The sequence below is a fragment of the Gouania willdenowi genome, chromosome 9 (assembly GCF_900634775.1).
Source record: "Gouania willdenowi chromosome 9, fGouWil2.1, whole genome shotgun sequence".
Lineage (NCBI taxonomy): Eukaryota > Metazoa > Chordata > Actinopteri > Blenniiformes > Gobiesocidae > Gouania > Gouania willdenowi.
The window spans coordinates 43,009,985-43,033,255 of record NC_041052.1 but is presented as its reverse complement, the minus strand read 5'-3'; the positions used below and the strand labels follow the sequence as shown (position 1 = coordinate 43,033,255).

The following is a 23,271-nucleotide window of genomic DNA, read 5'->3' as shown; positions in this document are numbered from 1 at the left end:
ATGGCTGGGTGTGGACAGGTGACTCCGCCCTCAGCCTCTATGAGACCTGTAAAAGTAAGAACTATTAAGGCTGGTACGCTGGAGAGGCTGGTGGAGTACATGGTGTCAGCGTTCAGGGGTAAAGACTCCACCTACGTCACCATCTCCGCTGCACTCGACCCGCCTCACCACCCACCAGGCAGGTGGACCGCCGGCTCAACAGGACACACAGAAAGCCACACCAGCACACCGGAAAGACACACCGCACACAGAAATACACACCAGCACACGAGAAAATACACACTCAGCACGATAAAGACACACCAGCACCACAGAGAAAGACACACCAGCACACTAGAAGAACAACACCAGCACACGAAAATACACACCATCACACTAGAAATACACACCATCACACTATAAATACACACCATCACACTATAAATACACACCATCACACTATAAATACACACCATCACACTATAAATACACACCATCACACTAGAAATACACACCATCACACTAGAAATACACACCATCACACTATAAATACACACCATCACACTAGAAATACACACCATCACACTAGAAATACACACCACACTCACTAGAAAACACCACCATCACACTAGAAATACACACCATCACACATAGAATACACACCATCACACTAGAAATACACACCATCACACTATACTGTAAATACACACCACACACTAAATACACACCATCACACTAGAAATACACACCACACACTAGAAATACACCATCACACTGTAAATACACACCATCACCACACTAGAAATACACACCATCACACTAGAAATACACACCATCACACTATAAATACACACCATCACACTAAAATACACACCACACACTAGAAATACACACCACCAACTAGAAATACCACCACACCATCACAGTGATTTTAAACCTTTTATTTTCATCTTTCAGGAAAAACCAACAACCAAAAATGTTAAAAGTGAGACTTTGCAGCTTTATTATTACAGTCATTATAAATAGACTGTATATATACAGTCATTATTATCACAGTGTGTAGAACAGGAATAAAAGGAACCAAAGAAAACGTTTTTATGATCTTTCTATATTCTTTCTAAAAACTGTAATTAACAATCTGCAGTCATTATTATACATTTAAATAGGAATCAAATGAACAATAACAAAAACTATATTATGATTTTTCATATTCTTTTTCCAGTCTTATACTCATAAATATATATAGAATATAATAATAATGATAATAAAGAAATATATAAGACATTTATATAATTCCATTTTGTTCTGTATTGTGAAAACGTTAACACGTGAACTTTGCCGTATATACAGAACATATTTTTATGAATATCACAAGTTAAGGTAGTTTTATTAGCAGCTGTCTGTCTGTGGGGGGGAGGGGCTTTCTGCAGCACTATGACATATTTACACACAATCATTAGTTTTAAATAATGTTTTTTAGACCAATTAGGTGAAACTAAAAAATTTCCCACAGTATACCAGACCATCTGTCACAGCACTGAAGTGTGCCACGGCCCAGGGGTTGAAAAACCCTTGTTTAGGAAATGTTTATTATTTTCAGCTTTCAGATCAAAGCTGGTTATAATCTGTTGTAGTGTTAGATTGTTTAAAAAAGAGAAATATATCCCAGTTAATCATGATGTAACAATAACTACACATTATTACATTTATTTTATTCTTTACACTTTGGAAAGTGAAAGTCAATAGATTTAAAATTAAACCATTTATTTATAAGTGACCTTGAGCCGAACAATATGCATTGAATATTGAATGTATTTTAAAATAAACTAGGTGAGCAGTGCAGTGTTGTAATTATTATTTGTTGTGTGTACACTTACTTTATGAGATATTTAAAGTCATTGTTTACCTGTGCTATGGTCCAGTGTTCTGTTCTCTATGATTTATACAGAAAAATGAAGCCTACAGTACATCAAATAACAAACATCAAATAACAAATTCTTTGATGCACAATTTCTCTCCAAAACAAATTTTTCTCTCTTTTCAATACAAAAGTGTCATTTTCACTTTATGGAGCCAATAAACCATTGTTAAAACACAAATAACCAACAACTCCATGAATCTAGATGAAATTTGTGTTTTTTGTTTTAACAGCTGAATTTTTGACAGTCATTTGAAATCTGCCTTTAAACGCTAACAGCTGCTGTGTTGCACACAGATTAAAGGTCACATCATGTTATTTATTTTTCACCATCATCTCCATTTGTTCTAAGAACTCTAAAAACATCATATTTAAGGTTTATTTTCCCAGAGTTTTATCCTCTGAAAAGTCACTTTCTGACCAACTTTACACAAACAGGCTGAATAATGTCCTACTTATGAATATTCATGAGTGGGTGTGTCTATAGACGGGACACTGACTTCCTCCTCCCCGCACAGTGACATAGGCCAGAGGACAGCCCACCCTCCTCCCACCCACTCCCTAGCTGAGCTCATGACAGAGCATGGGGGCGGGGCCTTCACCAGTACATACATAGACCGTAGAACATGTTCCCTCTTCCAACACACCTCATTCAATTGATGAACTCATCAAGCTCTGCAGAATCCTGATAACCATCCTGGTCATTTCATCAGATGTGTTGGAAGATGGAAACATCTAGAACATGCTGGATAGAGGCTCTAGAGGACCAGGATTGACCACCCCTGCTGTAGAAAAATACATACGTCGCACTGTGTGAAGGACGCTGACATGATCACCTTTGTGGGCGTGTCTGTTTACATGTCAATCACGGCAGAGTGCTTCCTGGAGCGTGGCTTCTCCAGCTCAGTGCTGCGTCATGTTCGTCATCAAAGTGAAAACCTGTCATTAAATCGTAGCGATGTGTTCGTGTTCACCCTGTAGTAAGAAAGGAACAAATCACCCTCTGACTATTGATTGATGGAATCAATGATTAAAAACACTTTGATCATGTTTATGAAGCCATAATAGAACTTATCATGTTTAAAACACAGAAAACTTCATTTAACTAATATGGACCCTTTAATGAATGAGTTCATTAGTGAAGCTACAATAAACCTCTGTGAAATAGATGATGTGTCCATCATTAGGTGATCAGAAATATGTTTTTTTAGATAAAGGTTCAGTCCCTGACTAACAGCTGTTAAATTCTGTTCTTGTTCAATTCGACTCATTAGAAAATACACCAGAACCATATTTGGCCCTGGATGAAACTAAGACCCTGTTCTAAATGATAGAAGTATTTATATTAACACTCATTTCATCCTTAAATAGAAGTTTCCTCATTACAGGACAATCATTTTCTTTCTTCTATTTTTCCTTCTTTCAGGTACGCTAAACTCCAAAACGTTCCAGGATCCACAGCACACAGAGTTTCCCCAGATGACTGCACAGAGCTGAGGAAGGTAAAGAACTGTGTGTGTAACTAAAACTCTCTGTCAAACCCCTGCTTTACTTTACTTTACTTACTTTACTTTACGTTACTTATGTTTGCTATCTACAGTACATGTTGAAAAACCAGCTCTTTACAGCACAACTGGCCTGAGATTGTGAATGTTTAGGTTAGCCTAGCCCGCTAACGGAAGATTCTGGGATATGTTTATCCAGCTTCGTAGTACAGACCCACAGGCTTAATCTTAGAGTGAGCGTAATAAGATAATGTAGTAGTATAGGTGTGTGCATTATTACAGTTTAATAATGTTCATACTAATAATCTTAGATTATTATTATTAATAATAATAATAATAATAATAATAATCTCTATTTAATTAATCAGTAAACAGAATATTTGAAAAAAAATCTCACATGTAGCTATGACACAGGATACTTTGATATCTACACAAACATTATACTTGAAATGTAAATTAACTGAAGAAGATAGGAAACCACATTTTATATTCAATTCAATTTCAATTCAACTTAATTTGTATAGGCAATTTACAGAAGTCATTCTCAATGCACTTATCAAAATATAAATTCATAATAAGAAAAAAAAACCCAACAAGATCTACATGAACCAGGTTCAGAGGTGGCAGCCATCTGTGTGGACTGGTTGTGGTTAGTAGACAGAAGGACCAACAGAACATGATAGAGAGATAGAACATCAGAGTGTTCCAGGACTAGTTGAGCCGTGAACACAGATCAGGAAGTGACATCATCAGCTTCACCTGAAACAGAGCAGAGAGAGAAGAACGAGGAGAAGACACTGACTGCAGAAAAACATGATACATTATTATCAAGTCATCATGTGTTGGTCTTAGACCTCACTCCCAGTGCCTAGTCAGCACTTATTATAAATATAACACCTGTTTATTGATAAGCTAACAGTGACTCTAAGGTCTGTAAATGTGATCATTTAAAGATGAGCCCATGTCTGCACTAGTGGTGAGGTTAACGCTATTATACGTTATACGCTTCAGCAAATAAGTAGGTTTTAAGTTTAGCCTTAAAGGTGGAGAGAGTAGCAGCCTCCGTAGTAAGACTGGGAGCTGGTTCCAAAGAGGAGGAGCCTGGTAGATATTGCGATATATCTTGTCCCACAATATATCGTCCCATCCTTAATATCTACTACTTGTTCATTTTTAATAATGTTCATATATAGTGTTTCAAAGTGTTTTCTTTGTATTAGAAAATAATGTGTTTGTACGTTATTCACTATTATTTCAGCACTGTGTCATCCATCCTGGGGGCGTGGCTTGATCAGTACTCTGAGGACTTCTGGAATCCTCCAAACCACGACTGTCTGCACCAGCTCCTGTCCTACCTTCACCTTCACTTTCCTGGGTCTGACCTGGAGCGTCGTGCTCGCAACCTGCTGGCCCACTTCCATCGCCGCCTGCACTGTGAGCCTGACCCTGATGGTAGGAAGATCTATATCATAAATATAGAGAAGATATTAAAGGAAATATATAGCAAATATGAGCACATTTGTACACATTCACAGTTCTTTTAACTATAGCAATAATGTCAGCCTATCAACATAAACAAATATTATTCATTATGTGCATACATTACATATCCTAATGTAACAGAGGGAAATTATGGTACGTTCACACCAAATGCGTTTGGGGCGTCAAAATCGTGTCTCACGCCCGTAGTTGGATGCTTGTGCTCATTGAATCAGACGCTTGTCATCAGCGTCAAAGATGCTCTGGACGCACGTCCAAACAAGTTGGGAAGAGAGTACTTTTAGGGGAGGGGCCTCTCTGTTGCCGGTGGTGTTCATACAATGGATGATATTATGGTGATCAGTTATGTTAATAATTCACCCAGTGACTGTGAAGTGGTGGAACATTGTGTTTAGAAGGTGGTGTTTCTGGTCAGATGTATTTAGGTGTGACTCAGCGTGTTCACTGTGATGTCAGAGGGTTATAGAGAAGTGTGGGTGGATGGAGAATAAAGTTGGAGTTCCTTGCTGAACACGCCCCCTCTGACTCCCGTTCATCAGCTCTACGTTATCCAGAGAGTGACTTGGCTTTATTTGAGCCTCTGCGTCGTTTCTGGATTCACCAGAGCTGTGATTGGACGAGAGTCACTTTCAGCACTACTTCCATCTCTCCCGTGCCCAGTTTGACGACCTGCTGACCCACATCAGCGCTCACATCTCCTACCAGGACCCCAACTATAGACGCTCTATTCCAGTAGAAGACCCTGTCCATCTGTCGTGTTAGTGTTTTTTTCTGAATACTGGGGGAATACTCCTGATTCGTCAACACGCCGTGATATGTCCCAAATTGTTCAACAATCCCAACTCCAGCATGGCCGCGTTGGAGGTGTTGGACGCACGTCAAAAGTTTTAATCTCAAAACGCACAGTGTCCACCGCATCAAAAGCTTCAAAACGCGCTGCACAGGAGGTGTTGGATGCGCAGCGGGACCTCTGACGCTCCTAGAAGCATGTCCACCTCATATTGCCAATGTAAACCTGACGCTGTTGACGCTTTGGACGCATTTGGTGTGAATGTGCCATTGATCTAATAACCAAAGCAGATTTTCTACTTGTTTCTAAATGTTTTTTCCCATTCCAGCAGCCTAACATCCAGTTTAATTTTACTGTGTTTTTACCAGAAGTGTATAAAGTACTGACAAAAAATAACTAAGTAAAAGTACAAATACATTAACTGAACATGACTTTGGTGAAAGTGAAAGTCCCCCCATTAGAAAATCACTAGAGTAAAAATCTAAAAATGGCTCACATTAAATGTACTTAAAGGCCGTCATCCATTGTGTTTCATTGTGTATGTTGACCTGGAACTTCTGGAAAAGGATTGGCTCTAAGGGCGGGGGGTGTGAAGTGGGCCTGGGCTCGCTACAGTCTATGGGCTGGAGGAGCAGTCGCCGCCGCCCCCCTCCTAAAGTGATACGTTCTCCAGGCGTTCTCAAGGTCACATGACCTGGCCAAAGACGGTCCGTCTCCTCCAAACTTACATAGTTGGTATTTGAAGAGGGAAGCCCAGCGTCGATACTGTCAGTGCTGTATATTGGTCTGAGGAATCATTTAAAATAACTCTTTAGGTCAAAAAGTCCACGATGTACCTTTAAGTATCAAAAGTATCTTATGAAATAAAATACTTAAGTATGAAAAGTAAAGGAGGAGGATCTTCCAGTATGTGCTGTCATTTTATCCATCCTGGACTTTAGTCTCTTTTCTCTGCCTCGTGTGTAACGATTTCCTCTGAACGTGGTCGCCCTAGTAACGGTAACTGCTGAATCAGCATCTTGATCTCCGCTTTCCCCGGGCATCCCATTCTTACCGTGACCTCCAATCCGCTCCAAACCAGAAGTTGTTCTTTTCATGCTCTCAGACACGCCCATTCCAGATTAATTATGTTCATATTTTAATTTGTAACGAGGTGGCAAAAATAAAAGTAAAGGAGTAAACGTTTGTTTTTTTTAACAATGAAATGTAAGTAGAGTAAGACTGAAGTATTGTAAGAAACTTGAATGAGTTTTGTTACTGTACTGTTACTGTACATGTGGTGTGTGTGTGTGTGTGTGTGTGTGTATCCAGGTGAACACATGGGCTGTCCCTTTGCCACGCAGGAGGAGAGCGGCTTTGAGGACGAACTTCCTGCTTCAGTTTCCTGTCATTTGACCCCATCATGGTGGGGAGAGCAGTTCACGCTCATGGACGCGGTGAGCATGTTACCATGGTAACATTGTTAATCAGAGAGACGGCCCCTGAATGCATCACTGAGTGTGTTAGCTAACTTCTGGTTGCAGTATGTCATATGTTCTAGTTTCTCTCTCACCATGATGGATGTGTGTGAGAATCATATAATCATATAATATCAGTAAACTGCATTAACAGTCCATTCATTAGAAACAGCCTAATGTCTTCATTAGTTTTAGAAACAACAGGAGTATTGTACAGTACATGGCAGGTCACTTGTGATGAATATATAGGCCTGGTATTTGTAGTGTTTGAGCTTTTTTTACCCACTTTAAGAAGAATAAAATCATTCAGAATTCATTTTTAAAGTTTTTTTTTCTAAAGTTGTTACAAAGTTTAATATAGACAAAAAAATGAGAAACATTTAGGAGTAATCTATGTGGTTATCGATGATTACTCAGTGAACAGACATAACGTAAAAAAAATCAGTATTATCAGGTTATCAGGTCAAGTTTTCTGTTAGATTTATTTTTTAATCTATTTTTGTGTTCGTTTGTTTGAATTAAATAAATAAAAATCAAATTGTTTGCTTTTCTGACTGTTATGAAAACTAAAAGACATGGAATGATGAGCATTGACCTCATTATTAATATTAATATTATTACTAATCTATTCCTCAGGACCTGTTTAAAAAGGTGGTGCCTTATCACTGCTTGGGTGGTATTTGGTCTCAGCGTGATAAGAAGGGTAAAGAGCATCTGGCCCCCACCATCAGAGCCACTGTGGCTCAGTTTAACTCAGTGACCAACTGTGTCATTACAACGTGTCTGAGCAACCCAGCGCTGAAGGCCAATCAGAGAGCTCGGCTCCTGGAGAGGTGGATCGATGTGGCTCGGGTCAGTTTGCTCCGCCTCGCGTTTAAAGAAATGAAAAGTCATTAGCTAGTGCGCTAAAGTGTGATTCTGACTTTCAGGAATGTCGGATCCTAAAGAACTTCTCATCGTTGCGAGCGATACTTTCTGCTCTGCAGTGTAACGCCATCCATCGCCTGAAGAGGACCTGGGAGGAAGTGACACGGTAATAAGACTCAATCACTTATATTTATGTATTCTTTATCAAACATCCTAAACTTCTTCCCACAGAGAAAGTTTCCGTACATTCCGTGAGCTTTCTGAGATCTTCTCTGATGACAACAACTATTCCCTGAGCAGAGAGCTGCTGGTAAAGGTGAGATATACTTCTTATTTTAATGCTCAACTATGCTTTTTATAAACTATTGGTGTATGCAAGTCATGCCTGACATTATAAATCTGTGTTTTTGGTATTTCTTTAACTGTGAGTCAGCAACTAAAGGAGCATTTATAATATGGTTGAACACAGCACTGATAGTTTGATAAACTGGGCTTTTTTTAACAACTATTTGATTAAACTGATACTTAAAGGGGGGTATTATGTAAAATCTACTTTTTCAAGAATAATATCATGTCACTATGTCATCGTCTGCCCCTCCCCCGCTTCCAGTTCCGTCTAATCAGCTGCAGTCACAGCAAACAGCTGATAGATAACTGTGTATAGATGCTGCTGCCTTTTCAGATGTCTGCTTTAAAACTAGAGTTTATTATTAGTGGATTAATAAATACACAGACATAATGTGATCCATATTCTGGACTATAGTGTGTGTGTGTGTGTGTGTGTGTTATTATTTGCTGCATTTTCCAAAAACATTTTGGTGTGATGATTCACATGATATTATTCACCATAGCAACCGAGGAATGCACACCTATAGAATGCAACAGCTAACCCTGATTAACATGGTGGGATTAACCACCTTTAGGACGTAGAGCAAACAAGGATGCCAGTAGAACAATGGTCGGGCCAGGTTGGCATGTGTGAAACCATAGGGGGGCCATGGGGGGCCATGGGGGGCCATTGTGATGCTTGAGTAAGTGTTAACTTCCAACCAGTCCTTCTTGGCCTGGTTGGAACAAACGTTTGTTTTTCAGTAATGAGGTAATCTAACTAATTACTTTTTATGCCGTTACAACGCCGTTATCGTTACTGAACGTTAAATGTGGTGCGTTACATGTATTGATTGAATAAACTTATATGAAAACATCCCTGGATTCATACTCAGCTGTAGTGAGGAGGTGGGTTAGAAACAAGGTAAGAGATTATGATTGGTTAAGGAGGAGTCATGTTTAATGGTAGCCAATCAGAGCCAGTGTTTTTACTCATGTGACAACACACACACACGCACACACACACACACACACGCACGCACGCACGCACACACACACACACACACACACACTACAGATGTGATGACTCAGCAGAGATGGTGAGCGTGGAACAATCTGATGAAAAGTTGTTATTTTTAAGGTGACGATATAAACACTACTTTATATTAATTATGATAAAAACAAGAACGTACATGTGAAGTGTTCATTATATCCAGGAGTGAAGACTTTGTCCACATCTGTTGTAAACAACTATAATTTAATGAAACACCTCACAATGACACATCTAAAAAATATGAATTATTTGACATAAAGCAACTTTTTTTTTTAACAGTAACGCAAATATTTACTTTCCTTGGTAATGAGTTACTTTTATTTTAGAATAATTCAGTTATTAACTCAGTTACTTTTTTGACAAGTAGTGATAAATTATAACTAATTACTTTTTTAAAGTAACGTTACCAACACTGTCAATCACAATTACGATAGCAACACATTTTTTCAAGTACAATGCCAATTATAATTACACCGTAATTGTGATTAATTATTAATTACACGATTACAATTATAATTGACCCTAACTCTGCCTGTACTGAGCCTCCCCTGGTGTTATAGGGAGTTATTACATCACTGTAATGGAGGCGGGGCAGCAGAACATGGATTAACTCACAATGTAATGCTACGTACAATAGAAACTTTGCCTTCTGAATGTGACACATTCTATATTTCAAAGATAACGAAGCCTATATTTTCTGGGGTGTGATTTAATGAAAGTGTGTGTGTGATTTAATTTGTGTGTAGGAGGGAACTTCTAAGTTTGCAACTTTGGAAATCAATCCTAAACGAGCCCAGAGGAGACACCAGCAGCAGAGGGACCTGGTGAGACCTTACACTTAGTTTTTAATAGATCTATTTATGTCATTTTGTCAGTGTATTGCAGAGTATGTGTGTGTTTCCTCCGCTCTGGTCCTGAGCTTTTATTCACTTCCTGCTTCATTTTCCATTGATTTGAGATTAGAATCATGTTCAACTCTCTAGCTTTACCAAGTCAACTATATTCATGAAATAAAACATGTTGTATTTGATAGTTGAGGTGGAAAACAAGTGTCTATATGTACAGTATGTTGTTGTGTTCTGGACCTAAATCAGTATTTTGGGGTGTGTTCAGGGTGTGATGCAGGGCACTATTCCATACCTGGGGACATTTCTCACTGATCTGGTGATGATGGACACGGCCATGAAAGACTACACTGAGGTCAGTGATCTGAAGGCTCTGTTTGGAGGATGACTTTCACTGATGAGGGTCTGCTTTCTGATATTAATACTATTAATTAATCATGTTGGTGGTCTCTCCGTAGGGGGGCCTGATCAACTTTGAGAAAAGACGAAAGGTTACTTTACATTTGTTTTAAGAATTGTAAGTGTAAAAGGTGTAACTGACATCACTGACCTGTGTCTGTATCTACTTCCTGTTTTCAGGAGTTTGAGGTGATCGCTCAGATCAAGCTGCTCCAGTTGGCCTCCAACAACTACAGCTTCACTCAGGACAACCACTTCAGAGAGTGGTTCTCAGGGGTGGAGAAACTTAGCGAGGCAGAGAGGTCAGGATTACACACACACACACACACACACCAATGTCGCCTCCTATGCTTCGGTTTCAGCAGTGTAGGGGGGATTTTCTGTAGTATTTTTCCATTTCTAATTGTTACCATGGTAATAATTGTTGCACACTTAAACACAAAGAGACTTCCAGGTGTTCCTGTTTTTTTTTACTCTTTTTAATCTGAATAACCCAGGAACACATACATCAGCTGCACCATCTATTTAATACAGGCGATCTGCTCGGATGCTCCAGTCTTTACCCGAGGACCCCTGCCGTCACATAACTGTCCCCAATGCTGACTGTGTGATCCAACGCTTAGTAACCGTAATCACCGTCCAATATAAACAGTGTTCTTCAACCAGACGTAGCGTGGAGCTGCTTGTCATGTTTATAAGTCAATAGATCAGTCTACATGCACACATGTGAATACCATGTGGTTGAAACGTGTTCAGGCTTAAAGAGACTTCGTCTTTATTCTGGTCAGGCACGTTCAGGCCGTGTTCTCTCTTTACTAATCAGAATCAGTGTTTGAATCAATTGTTATGTGTTGTCTCTACAGTGTGTGTGAGTGTTTATTAGTGGAGTACCTATATATATATATATATATATATGTGTAAATATATATGTGTATATATATATATGTGTAAATATATATGTATATACCAAGCATAAGTAACTCTATAACTACATTTGTCATCACCAATTCAACATATAACTTTTAGATTTAATGTAAGGCTGGAACAAAAAAAAAACGTCTTTATCTTTACATCACTAAATGTGACCGTTTACATTTCAACATTTTCTGCACCGGTGGCGCTCGCTCACTCTACACAATCCCCCTGTGCTGTGAAACATTCTGGTGAGAACCCTGAGTACTATATTATATACTTATAAAAAGACATTAGTGCTGGTTTGTAATACGTACAAGATAACTGTTTAAACTACAAGCATGCTATACAGTATGTACATATATGTGTTTGCAATATTTTGTTGGTTGCCAAACTGCATTTTTAGATTTAGTGAAATCATGATTTAGTAGTTTAGTGCTAGTATTCTGACCAGCACTAGTGAAGCGCCTATAAGAACATAAACATCTTAAAGTGCATCACAGTGTAAAATGGTTGATCAATAAAGTTTTTCTGGGTCTTTTTTAAACAAAATGTATTATTATGTAATGTCTGAGTATTGTCAGTGAAAGTAACACAATAATGTGATCAGTGATGTTTTATAATCTCTTGTAGTTATAATTTATCCTGTGAGATTGAGCCTCTGTCTGAGTCGGCCAGTAACACGCTGAGAGCCAAGAAGAACGGAGGCATCATGAAACGCTGGAGCGAGTAAGTAAAACATAAAAGAACATTTTATCATCTATACCAGTGGTTCTCTAACTTTTTTGGCCCAAGTCTCCCTTTCTCTGATTTCCAGTCTCTCCTTTGTTCGACTACAGCGTTTTGCTTAGAATATTATTGAAAAACATCAATAGATCATAATGATGAATGAATGAGTGATAACACACATTTTAAAGAAGCTAACTTTGTAAATCAGTGAATAAACAGTATTTAGTTCATCCTGAATAGATTTTTTATCATGTTCAGTCATCTCCCTCCTGATGTGGAACATCACTGACCTTTGTGTTTTCAGTTCATGTTCTAATAAACATAATTTCTATCATCATTATGTGTGCTTTGTTATTGTTTGTCACTATATTTTTCTTATTTTGTATGTTTTTGTTGTCATTTTTGTGTGTTATTGGTATTATTTAAATTATTCTCTCTGTGTGTGTGTGTGTGTGTGTGTGTGTGTGTGTGTGTGTGGTGTGTGTGTGTGTGTGTGTGTGCGTGTGCGTGCGTGTGTGTGTGTGTGTGTGTGTGTGTGTGAGTGTGTGTGTGTGTGTGTTTCTCTGTTATTTTTATTTGTGTATTTTCTAGTGATCTTATGTCTGTTGTCATTTTGTGCTGCTAATATTCAGTGTGATTATCATTTCTAATTAAAAATAAACATGATAAAACCCCATATTTTTAATGCTTTCATTTTTTAATTTTCCACTTTCTCTCTCTCTCACGTACCCCCTGTAGTGCCATTGCGTACCCCTAGGGGTACAAGTACCCCCGTTTGAGAACCACTGCTCTTTGCTGCCCTCTGTAATGCTGTAAACATATTAAAACTCTTGTTCTATTGTTGTGTAGTCGACAGTTAACAGAGGCTGGCTGTAGCAGTGGAACCAGCTCCCATTCCAAGTCCTTTGACCACTCCCACTACAGACCCTACCAAGGAGGGGGCGGGGACAGTGGAGATGCTCTCAGCGTCACCTCAGTCAGCTCTAGTGGGTCCGACCTGGAGGATGTGAACCCCAGCTTTATGTCCGACTCACCAGAGGGCCACGACAGAAAGGTGGGAAACATAAGTCACATTACTGATGATCTGGTGAATAGAAACATTATTAATACAGTTTTAGAACGAGATGAAACAATCCCATAATACCTGAGGCCTAAGTGGTCACAGTGCAGTGATTGTGGGTTGTAGGTGTCATTTGGGTCATCAGGTGGGCACCCTCCTTCACTGGTGTTTCAATGATAGGCCCACAACACCTCCAGAGGGCTCATCGGCAGCACCTGTGGTCCCAGTTGTGCCACCCTACTTTTAACCCTTATATACTATTATGGGCCCAGGTGGTGTCTTGCCTTTTCATTTATAGCACTGACTTGCTATTTCTGCTGCCCCTGAGAGGGCTTTGATGGTTTGGCCTCGAACTCCCAAGTCCTTAAGCAGCCTGATGGTTGTTTAACCCACAAAGCCCCTGCAGCCGACCTTCACAGGGCAAACCTTGGCTTTCCAACCTTGTTGTTTAGCATCAGCTGCTAACTCAGTATACTTAAGGCTCTTGCATTTGAAGGCCTTCTCTACAGCAGCCTCCCAGGCAACGGTAAGCTCTATGATGTATGAGTGAGTAGGACCAGAGCACAAGGTACTGGTCTGAGGTTTGTTGTGGTGATCTCAGTGGGGAAGCATAGCCTCTGGTTTAAATCTGCCGCCAACTTCCAGTCACGAGCTCCTCCGAGCTTGCCCGTGTCCGAAGTTGGATGGACTTTGGGTGGCTTCATACCTTCTCGGATGAACTCCCTTGTTGGTGAAGGATAGACTGGTGGAAGAGGCAGGGCATTGATTTTCACCGTCTGGACTCCAGAGTAGCTGCTAGGCACTTCAGGACATGTTTGTACCACCAGGTGTAAACGGCCTTGTGATAGGCTCATCTTGCAGCTAGTCAGGATGTGTTTGAGGTTTGCTGGAAATGTACAGAGGGGGCATGTGGGGTCTTCTCCGTACCATTGGTTGAGGTTAGAGGGGGAAGGAAGGACGACATATGTGGCGTGTAAGACAAAGCTGATGTGAAATGCTTCTATGCCATCAGCTCCCTCCAAGAAAACTCTCTCTTCTCAACTCCCTCCCAAGTCAACCACTGTCCTTGCCTGGCTTGTGAGACAGCCTTTGCACACATCATTGCCTCCTCGTGCTGACGCGCCTCCTCGACGACCAGCCGTGGAGGCTTAGCTGAAGTTTCACTATGCCACCGTGGTCTGCTCTCTCCTCTTCCTAGTTGCACAAGGCCAACAATGTCTCTTTGCCTGAGGTCTGACTGAGCTTGCTGAGTAGCCACAGCTGGGGTCCACTTCCTTCCTGTCACCTAAGTAGGTGCTGTTTGGGAAACGCATGGGTCACGAGACTCTGTTAGTGTCATTTCCAACTTTACTTTTGGGGTGTCTGCGAGGCCGGAAACAGGAAGATCTAAAATGCCTTTTCCATACAGCCCGATGTTACTGAAGCATCTGGGGAGTCCTAGCCACTTTCTGATGTTAGAGCTCAACCTCCAGTTTTTCTACTTTGGAGATTGGGACCTAGTATATGGTGAGGGGCCACGTCAGCCTAGGCAGTAGCCCAAACTGAAGGCACCACAGCTTCAGCGAGCCAGGGAACATGGTCTTATTGATATTCTCAAGGCCAGTTCTGGTGTCCTGCCTAAGCTGGTCCACTTGTTCTGTGTCATTGAGGGTGGAATAATACCAGCATCCAAGACTCTTGACTGGCTGCTCTGACACTGTTGGTCTAGACTCTTCGTCTACATAGAACCAAGCTTACCCTTGATGAGTGAAATGCTCCTGGACTTACTTGGCTTTATTCCCATCCGTGCCCACTGTATGTTCTCCTGCAGCTTGTTCAGTGGCCGTCAAGCACACACCTTAGTTGTTGTGAGGATGGTCATATCATCCATATGCAATAAGCTCTGTTGGGAGGGAGGTGAAGACCAGCTTTGAGCTCCTCCTGTCCTCCTACTACCCATTGAGAGGCTCAGATGATGATTTCCATAGCCATTATGAAAGCTAGAGGTGAGATGGTGCATCCTGCCATAATTCCTGTCTCTAGTCATTGCCATGTTGTGGTACACTCATCAGTTGTCAGGCATAGTTGTAGGTCACAGAAATAGAATTTGAGGAGGCGGGTGGTTGCTTCTGGGATGCTCAAATAGTCGAATGCCGTCCAGAAGAGTTTGTGAGGCACTGACCCAAAGGCATTTGTGAGGACTAAAAAACACAACATGGAGATCTCTTCCATCCTTTTTTCGGTTTGGAGTTGATTCCATATAATGTTTTTGTGCTACAAGCAACCAGAGAAGCCTGGAATCCCTGCTTTCTGCACCGTGGTATAAATATAGTGGTTCTTTTCCAGGTAGACTGCCAGCCTGTGAGCCACTACACTGAAGAAGATTTTGCCTTCAACATTCAGGAGGCTGATTTGGTGAAACTGGCTGATGTCCACAGCATCCTTTTCCTTAGGATGCCTCCTGCCCTTCACCAAGTAGTTGGAATTGCTTGTTTCTGCCACACCAACTTCATCAGCCTCCACAGAAAATGCAATACCGCTGCTGTGTTCTTCTGGTATGGGACTCCATTGGGTCCAGGGGCCGATGGAGCTCTTGCCCGATGTACAATTCTCTCCACTTCACTCCACTTAGGGGGGCTGATGTCCAGTTGATGTTCTGTATCGGGGGCATTTTGGGTGGAAGAGCTGTCTGTCATTGTGGTTCTGTTTCTTTGATGTTTGGAGTTTGCCACTTTTGTCTTTTGTGAAAAGTCTTTTTGCAAACTTGAAGGGGTCTCTGAAGACGTTTGATCTGGTTTTCTCCTTTATTTTACACCTCTTTCTCAGATTCTCAGCTCTCCTCAGAAATGACAGACTATTGTTGATATTGGAGCAGGTTTATACCCTCCTTCTCCTCCTCTGGAGCTTTCCTCTATCGTTTCTTCAGCTGTCTTCTTTCCTTGATTAGTCGTTCAATCTCCCATTGTCTCCTGGACTTCATCGGAGTGGGTGATGTTTTCTTCCTCTTTTCTGCTGTTCCAAATCGCTCCGCCCCATAGTTGTAAATCATGTCTCCCATTCTCTCCAGCTTCTTCACTGCAGTTCCCCTCAGTTGTTCTAGGATTTTTCTGATGTCTGTATCAATTGTCTTCCACTCCTTTTTCTCACAGGATTTTGGCCACCTGATTAATAAATCAAAACAAAAAATGGATGTTACATAAAACGTGCACATGATATGTGATCAAAGGAACCAGAGGTGGTGTAATGAATCTACTCCAGTTTTAAAGTCTTTACACTGGCTCCCAGTCAGCCTCAGAGGAGACTGTAAAGTTCTGCTGCTGGTTATAAATCTGTGAATGGGTTTGGTCCAGAATACTTATGTGACATGTTTGTCAGGTATGAACCCAGCAGGTCTCTCAGATCTATGGACACAGGTCAGATAGTGGAGCCCAGAGCTCACAGTAAACATGGTGATGCTGCTTTTAGTTGTTATGCTGCAAAGAAGTGGAACAAACTGCAGCAGAGCTGAAGTCAGCATCACATGTGAACATTTTTAAATCAAAGTTAAAGGAACTTTTTTCTCTACTGCATATGATTGAGAGAGAGATTTATGGTCATGTTGATGATGTCATGTGTTGTTGATGATTTTAATTGATTTTAATTTTTTTTTACTGGTGATTTTTAATTGTTCGTATTGATTTTAACAATTGAATGTTTTATCATGTAAAGCACATTGAGTTGCCTTGTGTATGAAATGCGCTACACAAATAAATTTGCCTTGCCTTGCCTACTGGTGCTCCTCGTTTCTTGTGATCAACTTCCGTGTCTGTTGACTGCTGCTGTTAGTTGCTAGTGATATTATAACGTGAGCAAAATATATATTTTACTGCCCTCAAAAAAGCTTGTTTTTGCAAAAGTGTCAAATGTTAGAAGTTCTAACATCTATTGTTCTTCATAGTCGATGGTAGGGACGTAACGATTAATCGTAAGGCAGTTAAAAATCGATTCATAGGTATCGATTTTCTGAAAATTGAATCGCAGTACTTTTTTTAAACAGCAGAGGGTGCTATATATTTATCCTTCTCTTGTCCAAATACTGAGGCGGCGGGGCGGAATCTGCTACTACTTTCTTTCTGGCCGCCTTCTACTCTTAAACATGTTCATAAATTAGTCCTTCCCCCTTTAGCACCAAAAGAATATCTGTAATATTACGTGAATATCTGTAAAAGTCATGTTTTTCTATTAGCTCTGTCTGCTAGCATAGCATCTCTTCTTCACTGCACAGAATATCTGCATGCCAACCGACCACTGGGTTACCAGCACCCTCTGCTGGTCCAAACAAATAGCTGACGTAAATACAGTGCAATGACTGTTTTTATTTTTTTTAAAGTCCAATTGTTAAGTCACAAAATACATTTTCAGTTGGACTTTTAAAAAGAAAAATAACTATTATGTAGTTTTGTATTGTTTACTATAGAACTAGAATTTAAATTAATAAGCTTCTTCTTCATTTGTATTATTCCTTGATTTATTTCATTCAAGATTTATTTTTAGTTTATTTGCATTGTTCTGAATAGTTTATCAAGGAATTATTTGACAATGATAAATAAAAGGAAAATAATACAGTTTTTTCTAGTTTTTTTCCCAAAAAAAATAAAGAAATATTTTTCAATCATTATTTGTCTACAGTCCCATTTTGTAAAATAAATCGTGAGAGAATCGTATCGTGAAACCAGTATCGTGAATCGAATCATATCAGGAGTTGAGTGAATCGTTACATCCCTAGTCGATAGTCAGTCACCAGATTATCTGGATACTATTTGGACGGTAACTGTTGGGTAAAGTTGGCAGATATTCACAGATTCAGACTTTATCGGTGTGAGGTGGACAACATGATACAATATCATTTTATTAAACACAGCAGAATAAACGTCCTCCCCCATCTGTGGGTCCCTCTGTGCAGTGAGATTAAAACATGAAGCTCTCGTTCATAATAAATATTCAGATATCACAAACTGAAAAACGCTGCTTGTCTGGTTTTAGATTTTTTGGTTTTCTGTTTTGGCTTTAAGTCAGTGAAACAAAATAACCACTTTGTTTATTGGTTATTTTGCTTTGGTTTTAAAACAGAATAACCAAAGAATGAAGGGTACATGGATGTACTTTATTGGAATATTTATTATTTATTTTTAGTGCACGGACCCCCACAGTAATGCTAGACCTCTGTTTAATCTGGTCAGGTTCAACCAAAGCTTTCATGGATGTAGGGTTAGCGTGAGCTGGAGCTCCTTATTCAAAACTCCTGAATGTTAATTTCCCAAAGTTGCACTTTGACGTATAAATGATACATAAGTATGTATACGACACAAACAATATCCCAGCTATAAGTGACAGATAGCAGTCCCTGCAGGGTTTTCTCTTTTAACTGTCATTGATTTTGTGACAAATCTTTATTTAATTTTGGGAAATTATGAGAAATTATTTCAGGACTTTAGTTAATCCTTGTGTTTCTGTCGTCCTGCAGACGTCCACTCCGTCAGTGAAACTCATTGTGTCTGCGTTGGGGAGAGAAGCTCCAGCTGCAGATACCACCTCTACAGTAATACTTTTTTTATTTTAATACAGATGTGCATAATGAGTTGCAATAAACACCACAATTAACAGTTAAATAATAGGACTCAGGGAGTGCTACACAAATTGAAATCTAGATTGATGTAATAAAACACACTGTTTATGTTCCTGTATAAACCATGTAAAACTCTCCTTCCTCTTCCATCAGTTCTGGGAGTGCACGTCTCTGTCCTCTCTGGAAACATCTGGGATGGGCTCCAGCTCTGGCTCCAGCTCTGGTTCAGCCTCTGGTTCTTCCAGCACCTCCTCTTCCTCCGTGTCCTCCTCCACCCCCCTGTCAGCCTCACGCTACCACAAACGCTCAGTGTCGGTGGGTGTCCAACTACTCCACCCTGTCTCTGCCTCTGTACAACCAGCAGGTGGACGACTGCTGCATCATCAGAGTCAGTCTGGATGTGGAGAATGGAAACATGTATAAAAGTATTCTGGTAAGAGTTACACGTTCAATGTGAAAGGAACTAAAAATATGAAAACATTTAATGGAAGGAAGTTTATCATTTCACTAATGTGTTAGTAAGGAACAACATTCAGACCCGCAGTGGTGGGTGGACCCCCAGAAACTGGGGATTATTATCATGTGACCATCCCAGCCTGTGATTGGCTGATCTGGTTAGATCTGTGAAGATGGTGTGAGTGAGTGTTGGTGGTGGTGGGAGGGGCCGATGGCGCGCTATGGCAGCCTCGCTTCCATCAGTCTGCCCCTGTGGCTACAATAGTAGCTTACCACCACTAAGTGTGGAGTGAAAGAATAATGCCTTAATTCTGTAAAGCGCTTTGAGTTTCTATGATAAAGCACTTAATAATAATTAATGTATTGTTATTATTATTCTGAATAACATTTTTATATTGGCCCAACAAAGAAAGAAAACACTTGAATATTTGCATTTCTTGAAGAAATTGCAAATGAGGATATTCAGGTGCTGGCCCGCGTCGCACTGTATTAGCCTAGCGTGAACATTAGCCTAGGGTAGCATTAACTTAACATTAGCATAGCTTTAGCATTAATCTGGCATTAGCCTAGCAATAGCTTTAGGGTTAGGGTTAGCATTAACCTAGCATTTGCATTAGCCTAACGTTAGCATTAGTCTAGCATTAGCAATAATGTTATCATTAGCCTAGCATTAACATTAACCTTGCATTAGCATTAACATTAGCATTGGCTTAATGTTAGCATTAACCTAGCAGTAGCATTAGCATAGCAATAACATTAGCCTGGCATTACCAATAACCTAGCATTTGCATTAGCTTAGCATTAGCCTAACGTTTACATTAGCCTTGCGTTAGAATATAACATTAGCATTAGCCTAGTGTTAGCATTTTCTTAGCATTAGTCTAGCATTAGCGTTAGCCTAGCATTAGCATTGGCATTAGCCTAGCATTTATAATAGCTTAGCACTAGCTAAGCATTAACCTAGCAATACCTGAACATTTGTATTAAGTATGAAAAAGGTTGAAATGAGTTGAAAAATGACCGAACAGCTGGAGTTCAGAGTTAAAGGTTTAAAATGTTGATGGGAAATAGAAAATTTAAAAAGTTAAATAGTTTAAAAAGTGGAAAAGAAAAAAAACTAATTCATAGAAAAGTCCAGAAATGATTTGTTGAAATGTTGAAATGCCTCCTGCATCATCACTAATTATGTAGAATATTTCAGTAACAAGGCATTCAAAGTGATTCATGTAAAGATTTAAAAACATTTTAAAGTCATTTTAAAATCATAAAAACAGCTCATTAAAATCTAATTACAGTTTTCACAAATACAATAACAGCACTATTTAATTTGTGAATGTAGTGAATATTGTTCATTATTTCTGTACTTTTTTGTCATTAAAATGCTTTTAATCATTGTTTTACCACCAACATGTGGTTCTGCATGGTGCTATTGTTGTTATGAGACGTCAGAGAAATGATTGTAGAGAAAATCTGTCCTTGAATATGACGTTAAGTTATAATGTTGTGACTCAGGTGACCAGTCAGGATAAAACCCCCGCAGTGATCAGGAAAGCGATGATCAAACACAACCTGGAGCGAGAGAAGACGGAGGAATACGAGCTGGTGCAGAAGATCTCTGAGGACAAAGGTGAGAGAAATATCTGAAATACAGGAAATCTGGGCAATTCAGCAAAAACATGATTCATAGAGACCAAACGGATTCATGACTCAGCAAATCCTCTGTCAGATGAAACAACCTCAGGCTTCAAAATAAAAGTAATCTCAACAGCCTCAGGACGTAAAACACGACATGGCGTTTTATTTTGAAGAAACCGTAACTATACATGGCGTCATCAATATGTGCTGCTTCCTGCTTGTTCTCAGAGGAGAAGGACGCTCTTTTTCCTGCTTGCTGCTCTTTTGTCTTGTTCGTCCTGATCCTGAATCTAATCATGGAATTGATTATCTGGTCTTTTTTCGCTTTTGGTCAAATCTCTCTACGAGAAGGACGAGGAATGGAAGAGTTCGCAAGTCCTGAGGACGTGGAAGACGTCCACCATCAGATTGGAATTTATGATATCGGGTCTTCTGCTGATTGGATCTGGCATTTTCCTGATCTATCGCAAAATTGGATTACGTTAGCAGCACTATTGGAAGCCTGACCAGGAACAGAACAGTAGGGCTGACAGTCATGTTATGGCTAACCCGTCTCTATTCTCACACCCCCCGAATGAACAGCCCGTGGTCTGTTTTCCTCTCTCCAAGGATGGAATGTTGATACGACCCTCTGACCTTTCCCTCACTTTTCATGAACATGTGGACCAGGCTCTGCCGACGAACTCTGGAGGTCATCTCTACATGAGAGTCAGCAGCAGAGTCTGAGTAAACAGGCTTATCTCAACAAACACTTTAACTCCTCCTACATCACCACATATACATACAAACACGTATGTTGGGCGTGTCCAAACAGACTGCAGACTTAACACAATATAAATGCTATACATTTAGTAACATGCCCATAGACATAAGTACGCTCTTTAAACAATAAACTACAGAGAAATATAAAGAAAAAATGCTTAAAGTACACAATGTGAACTTAGGCAATAGGCTGATGTCATATCATATGATCATAACATCATGTGAGAGAAACATTACAGTAGGCACTCAATAATGAACCAGATAGTGTCCTTTCATTGGTTCAAACACCATAGTTTAGTTTAGTGTTGATATTTGAAAAGTGTCTAAACACAAACTGTGTGTTTTGTTTCCTGCAGAGCTTCGTATCCCAGACAACGCTAACGTTTTCTACGCCATGAACTCCACTGCCAACTATGACTTTGTGCTAAAGAGGCGGGGCTCCGTGCGCTCAGTGAGGGCCAAGAACGTGGCCAGTTCCACTCTACCACGCATGAAACAGAAGGGCCTGAAGATAGCTAAAGGGATCTTTTAAGACTGACTGTCTTCCTCAGAGGCAACTGGTCTTGTCTTGGATGTACTGAAATTTCTGAGTTTTCTGTGAGCAGATGTAGAGAAGAAGAAGAAGAAGAAGAAGAAGAAGAAGAGAGAAGAAGAAGAAGAAGAAGAAGAAGAAGAAGAAGAAGAAGAAGAAGAAGAAGAAGAAGAAGAAGAAAAGAGCTCACAGGCTGTCTGCAGGAACCACGGGAACACTATCTAGAACCCTGGGGGGTCCTGGGGGTCCTGGATTAGAAACGGTAAAGACACATTAAAGGGATTCTAATTGGTGCAGCGGTGGCGCCCCCTGTAGTTAGAGCAGGAACACTGTCTGGTTGTGTTGCCATGGAAACAAAACCCTTGCCTTTCTGGACCGAACCATTTTGTTTACACCCGTTTCTATCTGAGCGCGTCCTTCAGCTCACTGGGATCTTTGTACTTCACTTTTTTTAATACGTGAACCGTAGAGGATTTACAATGTGCTGAGTCATCATAAAGGACCCCCTGGCATGCAGTGACCACCTATAGACTCTACATCTGTGCTTACTGTGAGGTACTTTAACAATAGTGACTCCAGGGCTGACACATGGACAGGTTTAAACTCATGAAACACGTCCTCCATCTTTGTTCTTGTGATGTAATGAAGGTTTTAACAAAATGACATTTTATGTTCAATGAACACGTTTTTTGCTAAAGCTAGAGATGAATCTAGCGTAACGTTCATATCAATTAACACTATCTTTTTTTACCACTCATCACTTCAATCTTTACTAACTTTTCCTGTGGTTTTGTACATTTTGTTGCTTCTCTGAAGTGGTGATGTTTATTATCTATAATAATAATAATAATAATAAGTGACCCTTCACCAGTGACATCATCACTTTCTGCTTTTTACCGCCATGTTTTAAATATTATTATTAATCAAACAGCTCCTCACGTTTAGACATGGATATGACAT

The 23,271-nt window shown here is 40.0% G+C and overlaps 1 pseudogene; it reads left to right on the top strand.

The window, feature by feature from the left end:
- Positions 1 to 22,340, top strand: LOC114470139 (ral guanine nucleotide dissociation stimulator-like; annotated as a pseudogene).
- Positions 22,341 to 23,271: the final 931 nt, after the last annotated feature.